A 12,269-nucleotide genomic window follows, 5' to 3' on the forward strand; every position below is an offset into this window, starting at 1 on the left:
TTATAAAGCAAAATTACCATGATCCTATAGTCAGTCATTTTCTTATTTACAGTGATTATTTTCCAATTATCTACAGATTTAATTATTCATTTTTTTCCCTCTGACACAGTAAACATATACAGCATTTTGTCTGAGGAGACATTAAAGATATAATCTATTTTTATATATTTTTACTTAAACTCTATCTGTAAAATGTACATGTTGTATACATGCCTAAAAATGACCCAAGTTTATATTCTTTGTGAATTTATAAATAATATGCATTTTATTTGCCAAATTATAACACATATATTACCTGTGAATATATACTAAGTTATGGTTGATAGAAAAATTTATTTAAATGTGAAGTTTAAACAATCAGTTAAATATATATATAATTTTATTGTGCTGATAAAGTTGGAAAAATGATGCAGGATATTTTGTATATTTGCACTCATTGTGAATTATGTACCCATTTATTTATCATCTACTTTATATTTGGGTATGGATCTGTCATATTGTTCCATTGCTATTTTTATTTTGCTTCATACACTTATTTTGAATGTAGTTTATGGTCCACTAAAATTTTGACCAAGTAGAGGTAGTACTCAAATAATAAAAATCTTCATGAAATTAATCATAAAAATCTAAATTATTATGTAAAGAACCTAATTTTCAATCTTTTATTTTGACATCTCATCAATGCTATCAGCATGCTTCATTATTTTTGGTATTTTAAATGTTTATAAAATGTTGTTTGGGTCTCTTTTATATTATGTTGGAGTAGCTATATTGAGATCTTATATAATTAGTTCTAATGTACATTGTAAATTTTTGACTATCACCTAACTAATGGAATTTCAAGCTAAATATATTATTCTCCTTGAAAGTCTTGTGTAGGCAATGTTTATATGGGTAACTCAGGTGGAAGTGAATGCATTGCATGTGTTTTTCTTTTTGTCTCTTCCCTTCTCATCAGTTTTTAGGTGCCCCCTGATAGATATTGCTCAGGAACTATAGCTATCTCAAGTCATGGGGACGTATTTGCAGTTGTAATACAAAGTCAAGGTGTTTTGGTCATAACTATTCAGAGGAATAGTGGAAAGAGCATTTGAATTTGTGTCAGGACATACTGAGTTCTAATGATAGTTCTCCACCTGACTAGATGTACACACTTGGCCAAGTCATTTAACTCTGATTCTCCATTTTCCCTCCTCATGTAAAAAAAATTGTAGTGATCATATTTATTTTTAAACCTCACAGAGAAATCATGCTGCTGAAATGTAAAAATACAATAATAACAAACACAAACCCAACAACAGTTATTGAGTGTGTACTATGTTCTAAATACTTTCCCTAATAATCTACAAGTTTCTATTTTTATAGTTACAACACTTTTATTTGGAAGTTTTATTATTTTCTCCATTTTTTCAGAGATGTAAACGGAAGCAAACAAAGATTAAACAATATAGGGATTCATTTGACCATTTCTAAAGCACTATACCTGTGTAAGCATTAATATTACTTCGATTTTGAACCTTCTTCAGTACACCAATGTGTAATGATCATTACAGTTAAAACCACACTTTAAATTTTACTCTAATTTACTTAGCATATTCATAACCTAGTTGGGCTTTGACTTGAAGCTGCACTGAAACAGCATAATAACTTTTGTGATTATATTTTATGACTAGAGGCCCGTTGCACAAAGATTTGTGCAATAGACCTTCCTTCCCCTGGCTGTCGGCACCGGTTTTCCTCTGCAACCTGGGACCCAGTCCTTCGCGCTGGCTGCCACCTTCCGTCTTTGCTCTGGCCAGAGTCTTCACTCAGGCCGGAGCCTCTAGTGTTCACTCTGGCTGGAGCCTTCAGTCTTCTTTGCTCCAGCAGGAGCACCGCTCCTGTAGCTCCCTCCACTACCCGCCATCCTCCCTATAGCAGGTGTCCCACCCCTCCTGGCTACTTCACACCTGCATATGCAAATTAACCCACCATCTTTGTTGGTTTGATTTGCATACTCACTCCTGATTGGCTGGTGGGTGTTGCAGAGGTACAGTCAATTTGCATATTTTTCTTTTATTAGTGTAGATAAATTTCATACCATATTTTGTATAACCACTTTCTATTATAAGCTCATTTCAGTAGACTTGCTATTATTTACCTCAAATAATATAATTTTTTAGGCATATTTCATATTATTAAATGTTAGTACATAAGAGAAAAAATGCCTTCTGTGACCCTAATCTTAAATTTATGAAACAAAGATTATTTCATTCATTTAAACTTTTCAATTGAAGGCAGACTGATTACCTGGAATGACATTATCTTCTTAAGTATAAGAAAGGAGTTTTTTTCTTTCATAATAAATTAGATATGCAAATGCAAGTTCTTAGTAGTAAGAGAATTGCCTCTACTTCTAGGGATGCTTTACTGATCCCCAGGGAAGAAACTGCAAGTACAGGGTGGAACAAAAGTAAGTTTACAATTGTTTGTATGGAAACTAATACAATAATTAATATATAAGAATATAAGAATAAACTTTGTTTCATGTATTCACAAATGTAAATCTACTTTTCCCCCACCCTGTATATACTTATCAATTAATTCAGTGCAAAATCTTTTGTCCCCCCTCCTAAGGAAAATATACATTAATAAACATTTATAAAGTAAAAACTTTCATTAAAATTGTTTGCAAGTGTTTTTTTCCTGTTTTTGGAACATGTTTTAGCACCAGAGTGAGAGTTTCAGCTATTTCATTTTCTATTTTAATTGAGGTCTAGGATTTGAGCAGTAGAATGTTAACTTGTTTGTCTTTCAGTTGTCATTTGTCTGTTGTCCATAGCAAAAGCTCAATTACACAAGCTGATTTTTGTCATATTCTTATAGTGTTTTATTAGACAACCTTTAATCTTCTGACCCTCAGATAACTCTCAAAGATCTGTTATTAAGCTAGGTTTCAGTATTTATTGTTCGTATTCAAAGGCCAGCTGTAATCTATGAGTTAATTACTTAGATTTAATTGTTGGATTTTGAGTAAGGGGAAACTGTTTAGGGCTGAGAATGTGGAGGGAAAGCAAGTTGAGTTGGAAGGTTTTAGGAGAGACTGGCAAAACAAATTATCTCTAAGCCAAATGAATCTCTTTACCTATCTTCATTTGACTACTTAGTTAATAGGATTTTGTGAACATAAAACATAATTAATACTTATGCATGATATTTATGAAGTTTTTCATATGTCAATTAATAAGAAAATTAATGCGTTATCATAAAGTATTTTTCACATGGTCAGGAGTTAATGAAAATGCATGAGTAAGTTTTCAAATGATAGATTTATAGCACAGACCATAATATTAATCCCTTTATATTAATTTAATGTCACTAAGTTCTCTGACCACAGAACTGAATCAACATGCAGTTTTGTTTTAGACTATTAATAGTAGACTCTAAAATATCATAGAACAATATTTGTAAAAATATTTAGTCTTTGGAAGCATTTGGATATTTTAACATCTATAATTTCTTTCTTTAGATAACATAAAATAAGTTCATTCCACCATATTCATTATATATCATACATTGATACATGGAGCTAGAAAAAATATGCTTTATTATAAAACTGTATGCTTTTAATGTTATTTTCATAATTAAAAAAGAAACAAATTTGATATTATTTATCACAGAAAAGTAGACTAGTTTGAAAATTAGTATCTTTTTATAGGCTATTCAGTGTTGTTAAAGTTAGAAAATGAGTGTGGTACTATAATTGTCATCCTGATAAAAACTCTTTGCATAGTTTTGAAACAGTTTGCAATCTGTTAATATAAAATGCATTTTTAAAAACTGCATGTTCTGGGTTTATTCTGTTTGTCTTTTTAAAATTCATGTAGGTTAAATACATGTCTTTGTTAAGTGACATATTAGCTGCTTCTTGGCAAAACACTCCTCAAACTTAAGCCATAAACATTGAGAAAGTTCTAAATACTCATTTCTGCTACAGCTAATTAGAATAGTAATCTTCATTTCATAAAGCATAATTTTAACATGAGTCACTTTTCTCCAGATTGTCTGAAGTTGATTTTATTTGACATGGAAACAGATAAAATATTAAATTTATTTACTTACATTTGCAGATGCCACATCAAAAGTTAGGTTTATTATGAGGCAGAGATTTTTGGTTGAAATATACTTTACAAATAGGATTTTTTTTTCTAGAATACACACAAAAATTGATTATTGAAAAGGCAACATTTTTGTTAGGTAAAATGTCAATCTAAGAATATAGCCCAGGAGTCTTGAATTTCAAGTGGTTTATTATCATTGATTTTTATCTGCACTGTAAAAGGAAAGTATAATGAGATACATATTTATAATTTTAAATTGTATAATTGGTACACATTTTAAAAAGTAAAAACCAACAGGTGAATTTAATTTTGGTTATATATTTATTAACCCAATATACCCAAAATATAATTATTCCTCCATGCAATCAATATAAAATTATTAATTAGATATTTTACATTTTTAATAGCAAGACTTGCAATTGGTATGCATTTTACACATTCAGCACTTCCTCAACTAACCTTATTTCAAGTGTTCAATAGCTATGTGTGGGTAGTGGCTACTATATCAACACAGCTTTAGATCCTTCTCAAATACAAAGGATTACAAGTAATTGTTGGGTTTGGGCTGCAGAGGGAAAAAAGGCCTTGGTATACATTTATTTGATATTATACCTTGAAGAAAAATAAACAAACAAGCAGAAGCCCTTGAAGCCATTGATTTTATGCTTGCTCATCTGAGAATATTTTCCCCCTGGCTGGTCAAAGTTCAAAGAAAAAAGGAAAACATGTGGGAAAAATACTCTACTTGATTTTTACTGCCATGAGCAATGAAAAAAAAAAAGTCAAATGTGAAGCAGCAAAGGATTGTATAGATCAAAGTCAACACTTTTAATTGCATACTTTGTGTAATATGTTTGAGGCTCTTAAGAACCACAATTTCTTACAGTTCACTTCTTCAAACTCCTGAGGAGTTTGCAAGAGGAGCCTTTAATATAGAATACTGATTGGCACTAGTTAATCTGGAGGTTACACAGGCATGGGTGATTTTTAAAAATACATGTTTTTGTTGATTTCAGAGAGGAATGGAGAGGGGGAGATAGAAACATCAATGATGTGAGAGAATCATGGATTGGCTGCATCCTGCACATCCCCTCCTGGGTAATGAGCCTGAAACTTGGGCATTCCCTGGTTCATGGGTCGATGCTCAACAACTGAGCAACACTGGCAGGGCGGCCTGGGTGAGTTTTGAAAGTATATTGTATACGGTTTTATAATAGTCAGTACTAATCACTGCCAGAACTGGAGCCAAAAGGCTGAAAAGTTTCTATCTCCCAGTGCATACAAAATGTGGTACTTCAATTTTAAGAGATTAATAATAAAATTTACAATGTTAATTTGAATCTATAAATCTGAACGTCTAAGAATCCTATATAATAAAGAAGTAATATGCAAATTGACATCACTCCAACACACAAGATGGAGCCCCCATGTGGTCAAAGATGGCTGCCCCCAAGTGGACACAAGATGGCCAGCAGGGGAGGGCAGTTGGGGGCGACTATGCTGGCAGAGGAGCAGTTAGACGTCAATCAGGGGCAATCAGGCAGGCAGGCGAGTGGTTGTAGCCAGCAGTCCTGGATTGTGAGAGGCCTAAATGGGCAGTTGGACATCCCTCAAGGGGCCTAGATTGGAGAGGGTACAGGCTGGGATGAGGGACACACACACACACACACACACACACACACCATGCATGAATTTCATGCACCGGGCCTCTAATACTACCTAGTAAAAGAGTAATATGCAAATTAACCATCACAATCCACACCCACCAGCCATGCCCACTAGCCAATCAGAGTGAGTATGCAAATAAACCCAACCAAGATGGTTACAGACACAAAGAGCAGGAGGGAGGGTTGGGTTTCCCAGGCAATGGAGGAAGCCAAGCTTTCTGCCTGCCCTTGCTGGCCTAAGCCTCCACTATAGGCTATAAAGTTTCAATTATAGAAGGTAAACAAATCCAAACAGAATTGGCAGCAGCCACAGAGCTGGAAAAAGCTGGAGGCTAGGGTTGCCCCTGGCAATGGAGGAAGCAAAGGTTTCCACACATCCTGGCCGGCCCAGGCCTCCACTCCAGGTTAGAAAGTTCCAATTATAGAAGAAAATCAATTCCAACAGAAATGGCTGCAGGCCACGGAGCAAGCAGGCGGCTTGGCTCTGCTCCAGACTAAAAGGTTTCAATTGTAGGAGGTAAACAAATTCCAGATACCAGGGCCTCCACTTGGATTGCCAGGGGGCGTGACTGGCCTGCAAACCACCACAGGCCCTTCACTCAGGCTGCCCCATGCCCCAAGGGAACCCCCACCCTGATCTGGGACACCCTTCAGGGCAAACCAGTTGGCCCCCACCCCTGTACCAAGTCTCTATCTTATCTAATAAAAGAGTAATATTCAGATTGACCATCACTCCAACACACAATAAGGCTGCCCCCATGTGGTCAAAGATTCTGCCCCCATGTGGACACAAGATGGCCACCACAAGATAGCCAGCAGGGGAAGGCAGTTGGGAGGCACCAGGCCTGCAAGGAAGGGCAGTTGGAGGCTATCAACCCTGAAGGGGAGGGCAGTTAGGGGTGACCAGGCCAGCAGAGGAGGGAAGTTGGGGGCAAACAGGCTGGCAGGGGAGCAGTTAGACATCAATCAGGTTGGAATGGGAGTGGTTAGGGGGAGATCAGGCTTGCAGACAGAAGCAGTTAGGGGCAATCAGGAAGGCAGGTAGGCGAGCAGTTTGGAGCCAGCAGTCCTGGATTGTGAGAGGGATGTCCGACTGCCCATTTAGGGCTGATCCCACCAGGATCCGGTCTAAACGGGCAGTCGGACATCCCTCGAGGGGGTCCCAGATTGGAGAGGGTGCAGGCTGTGCTGAGGGAGACCCCCCTTCCCCCGTGCACAAATTCCGTGCACCGGGCCTCTAGTATTAAATCAGAGCCTATAATATCTTAAGGAAATGTAAAATATTTATATAATAGATGTCTACATGTGGTATTCATGGTGAATACTAACAGGATATATTTGTGAGACTTATCAGCTATAAAAACAATTCCAAATAGTCTTGTGTGTCAGAGACAATTTAAAACATTGTTTTATTTACTCTATAATCACTTATTATTGGCTCAAAATATCACCAAACTAAAAACAGAAAATGTCTTACAAAGTGATTAAATTCAATGCTCATTTAATAGAACAACATTCCAATAAATTGATAAATGCTTTATATTTTAACTACAGTCAATCTAATTATATCATGGCTTATTGGTAAAGATGTGAACTATAGTATGCAGCTATTATGCATAATCCAAGAGAAATTTAGAATATATATTTGCACAGTTTTCAGCTTGGAGAAAGCAACTGTTGATGCTTTACAAAGTTTTATTTTACACCAGATTAACAAAATTGTATTTCCTTTGTTTTCCGTAGTTGCAGCTGATCTCCAAATGTAATAATATCCTATAAGATAAGAGGGAAGAAATAGGAAACTTTAGAGAAACCACATTAAACATTTTTTCAAATATATTTACTTAGGCCTTCTTAAACTTTTTAAAATGCATTTAAAATTTAAAGAATAAGAATATGTTAAAAACTAAAAAAAAGGAAATGTATTTGTCAGAAAGTGTCAGAATATATAGTGTTAACAAAGCATGATGGTAACTATGCAGAAATTGATATATCAATATGGTAAAATAAAATAGTACTGAAACTGACCATAATGCATATCTAAAGTTAATACATGATTTAAAAATAATCAAAATGAGATATGATGACATGAATTATTTTTAAAAAAGTGCTTGGAAAGTTGGCAAAGTATTTGGATAAAGATTATCACTCCAAAATACATATACAACAATTTTATAGCAAATCAAAGATATGACTATACTAGTAAGTCTGGTAACAATTTAGAAGATAATATCCTATCTAATAAAAGGGTGATATGCAAATTAACCATTACCCCATCACAAAGATGGCAGTGCCCATAGCCACAAACAAGATGGTGGCACCCAGTCCCCTCAGCCTTGCCAGAGTCCCCCAGTCCTGGGGGGGCTGCTGCTGAGAGCGGGTAGTGTGAGGGGCCTGGCAGAATGCTTGCCTTGTTGCCGCAGCGATGGAGGGCCTCTGGGCAGCAAGTGCAGAGCAGCTGGGGCGGGACACTTGCTTAGTCTCTGTGGTGATGCCCCAGCCTTAGAGGGTCTCTGGGGGACAAGGGGACAAGGGCACCCAGCCCACAGTCTCCGTGGCCAAGCGCAGGCCCGGAGAGGAGATATTGGGCCAGCCTCCCATGGAAACAGCACGGCTCCTGGCAGCACGCTGCAGTTCCCACTGGCTCCCGTGGAAGCAGCAGGTGGCCTACTGCGCACAATATTGCACGATGGACTACTAGTAAGTAAATATTAACCAATCAAAGAAAGATGCTTTATTTTAACTTTTATTCTTGAATATCTGTATAATTAGTGGGAAAACTAATCTTAAACAGTTCTAATAGAACTATTTAGTTGCATTACATTACTGAAATTAGTTCTCATCATGCACTGTAGAAATTACTGTTACTCCTGGTTAGTTTCACAAAACGTTTCAATTCTAGAGTGGTTCTCTCATCATTAATTTAAACATAGTTCTTGAAAGAAAGGCAGAATGTGTGGCAGTAAGTACTAATTTTCTCTTTTTTAAATATTAATTTTGATGATCATGATAAAAATAATCAACTTTCAATGAGCAGGTGCAAAACATTACTCATTGTATGCATTTCAAAGCAGCAAGAGATGAAGTCACTTTGAAACAAAGGATTATTTTTAAATAGGTAGATACATTTCTTCTAACAATATTTAATAAAATGATCTCTGTATTTACAGATGTAGCCCTATTTATCCTTTAAACTAAAATATTTTGAGTGTATGTTTCCTAAGTTTTGTCCTACCTTTTCCTCCCAACTCCCTTTTGCAGGCCTCTTGATAGCTCTCCTTTACTTCCTTTCTTTTATTCAACAATCATTGTTGAGTACTTGGTACATACCAGGCACTATACTAAATTCCCTTCTTTCATCTTCTACTCTCTCTGTAATAGGCAAGGTGTAATAGGAGAAAATTAGTAAGTGGAAGTAAGACAGAAATAGAAGTAGAGGTACTTATTCATAAGTAGGTGAAAATAAGACTTTTATTATTAGTATTCAATGATATTGTATGTAAGAAATTTTGATATATTATGACCTTGTTTCAGGATAGCATAGAAATAAATCTTGAATGGGATTTCCAGAAAAAGAAAAAAAAAACCTATATTCATACCTGTCAACATTTTCTCAAAATACTCATAGGCAGAAGGTATAAGCCAAAGTCTGCCTAAGTGGATCACTTTGAAAATGTACCCTTGTATGCCTGCTATAAGATTCCTTTTCATTTTTAAAAACAAAATGGTAAATAAGTAGCTCCATCATGAAAAAATAATAATATTATTGGAATTTTACTTAGAAATTTATAAAAATACTTTTTATCACATATAACTTTCCATATTTTTCAAGGCCCTAAAACCATCAGAATTGTTTGAGAGTTAGATAACAGAACTACTTAATCTTATAATCTAATTGCTGAAGTATAAAAACATTTTCTTTCCATAGTTATCAGTAATGACTTTGTCTAATTTATTTTGAGGTTAGGGCTATGACATCCTTAAACTTAATATTTTACTGTAATTACTTGATACTCAAAAACAGATTTGTTATGAAGGGGAAATGCTCCTAAGGTTTTATTTACTTCATCTTTTCTCTCAGGTTTCCATGTAAGTCTCTGAATTTCAATTTTATCTATGATAATATAATAATAATATCTTTATTTATACTCTAATGGAAATTCAAAATCATTATTATATCTCGCAACATTTACTTACTTTTAGTATTTACTTAGCAAATACAATCCAATTAATTGAGTTAAATAAACTGTCTTGAAAAGATTTTCTATTGGAAATAATAAAAGCTTTTATACTGATTAATTAATAAATTTTATACTTTAGGAATTTCGTATTATTATAGAATTGAGTTGTAGTGTGTGTTGCGATTTCTTCAACTCTTCTGTCTTCCCTTGAATACAACTGCTGTAAAAGTTTTATCTTTGAAAGTTTATGTAAAACTATAATGTGTTGATTGAGTATTTTTATTGAGATATAATTCACATAATGTACTGTTCAATTTTTAGAGTGCACAACTCAATAGTTTTTAATATATTTATGTATTTGTGCAACCTTCACCACTATTGGATTCCAAAACATTTTAATTACCCACAAAAGCCCCACATAACCATTAGCAGTCACTCCCCAAACCCCCAAATCTCCATTTTGTAAACCAATATTCTCACTTCTGTCTCAATAGGTTTTCCTATATTGGAAATGTCTAAAAGAAACTTATACAGTTTGTGGTCTTTCATTTCTGGCTTATTTTATATAGATACTAAAGGCCTGGTGCACGAAATTCATGCACTGGGGGGGTGTCCCTCAGCCCAGCCTGCACCATCTCCAATCTGGGACCCCTCAGGTGATGTCCAACTGCCGGTTTAAACTGGCAGTCAGACATCCCTCTCACAATCCAGGACTGCTGACTCCTAATTGCTCGCCTGCCTGCTTTCTTGATTGCCCCTAACTGCTTCTGCATGCCAGCCTGATCTCCCCCTAACTGCTCCCCTGTTGGCCTGATTGACACCAAAGCATTCCCCTGCGGGCATGATTGACACCTAACTGCTCCCCTGCATGCCTGGTTGCCCCCAACTGCCCTCCCTGCAGGCCTGGTCCCCTCCAACTGCCTTCCCCTTCAGGGCTGGTCACCCCCAACTGCCCTCCTCTTCCGGCCATCTTGTGACAACGTGGGGGTGGCCATCTCATGATGATGTGGGGCTGCCATCTTGTGGTGGCCATCTTGTGATGACATGGGGGTGGCCATCTTGTGACACAAGGATGTGAGGGTCAATTTGCATATTACCTCTTTATTATATAGGATGTTTTCAAGATTTATCCATATTATAAGTATACATCACTACTTAATTCCTTAGTATGGCTTATAATATAGCATTGCATGATATACCATTTTATTATCCATTCATTAGTTGATTAACATTTGTGTGTTTCCATCTTTTGGCTATTATGAGTAATGCTACTATGTACATTTGTATAGTAGTTTTTGTGTGGGCATATATTTTCATTTCTGTTGGGCATATATTTAAGTGTAGAATTGCTGAGACATATGGTAACAGTATGTTTAATATTTTAAGAAACTGCCAAAGTTTTCTAAAGTGACTGTATGTACCATTTAACATTCCCATTAACAATGTATGGCCAGGCTGGTATAGCTCAGTGGTTGAGTGTCTACCCATAAACCAAGAGGTCACAGTTCAATTCTAGGTCAGGGCATATGCCGGGGTTGTGGGCTTGATCCCCAGTAAGGGGTGTACAGGAGGCAGCCGATCAATGCTTCTCTCTCATTATTGATGTTTTGTCTCTCCCTTGCCTTTCCTTGCTGAAATTAATAAAAATATATTAGAAAAAATGTATGAGGGTTTCAATTCTCACCAATACTTGCTAATATCTCTTTTTAATTGTAACCATACTAGCGAGTGTGAAATATTTTCCAATTGCAGCTTTCATTTACATTTCCCAAATGGTTAATGATGCTTAGAAGCTTTATATGTGTATGGGCCATTTGTATAACTTTTTTGCTCATTTTTCATTTGTGTTGTCTTTTTATTATTGTTATAAGAGATCTTGATATATTCTAGATTTTATTTTTATATAAGATATATCACCTACAAATAATTTATCTCATTTTGCAGGTTGTCTTCCCATTCTGTTGATAATGTTTTTTGAACCACAAAAGTTTTTATTTTGATGAAATTTTATTAGTATACACACACATGTATATTTGTGCAACCTTCATGTATATGTGTGTGTGTGTGTGTGTATTTTCTTATTGACAGTATTATAGTATTACAGATGTTTTCCCATCCCCTCTTTTTTCTTCCTCCACCCAGGCCCTATGCCACCTCAAGCCTTGATATATTTTTAATTTGCTTGTTTATGCTTTAGGTCTTATTTAAAAAAATAATTGTTTAACCTGAAGTCTTAAAAATTTGCAACCATGTTTTCTTGTAGAAATGTTTATAGTTTTGGCCCTTACAATTAGGTATTTGATTCATTTTGAGTTGTTGTT

At 35.5% G+C, this 12,269-nt stretch overlaps 1 protein-coding gene across 7 annotated transcripts in view; it reads left to right on the top strand.

Annotated features, from left to right (window-relative positions):
* PCDH11X (protocadherin 11 X-linked) overlaps positions 1-12,269 on the top strand; it is a gene marked incomplete at both ends in the record, with an annotated part of 1,090,738 nt that overhangs the window by 904,953 nt on the left and 173,516 nt on the right. The window lies entirely within an intron of this gene.

The sequence above is a fragment of the Cnephaeus nilssonii genome (genome assembly GCF_951640355.1).
Source record: "Cnephaeus nilssonii genome assembly, chromosome: X".
Classification (NCBI taxonomy): Eukaryota; Metazoa; Chordata; class Mammalia; order Chiroptera; family Vespertilionidae; genus Cnephaeus; species Cnephaeus nilssonii.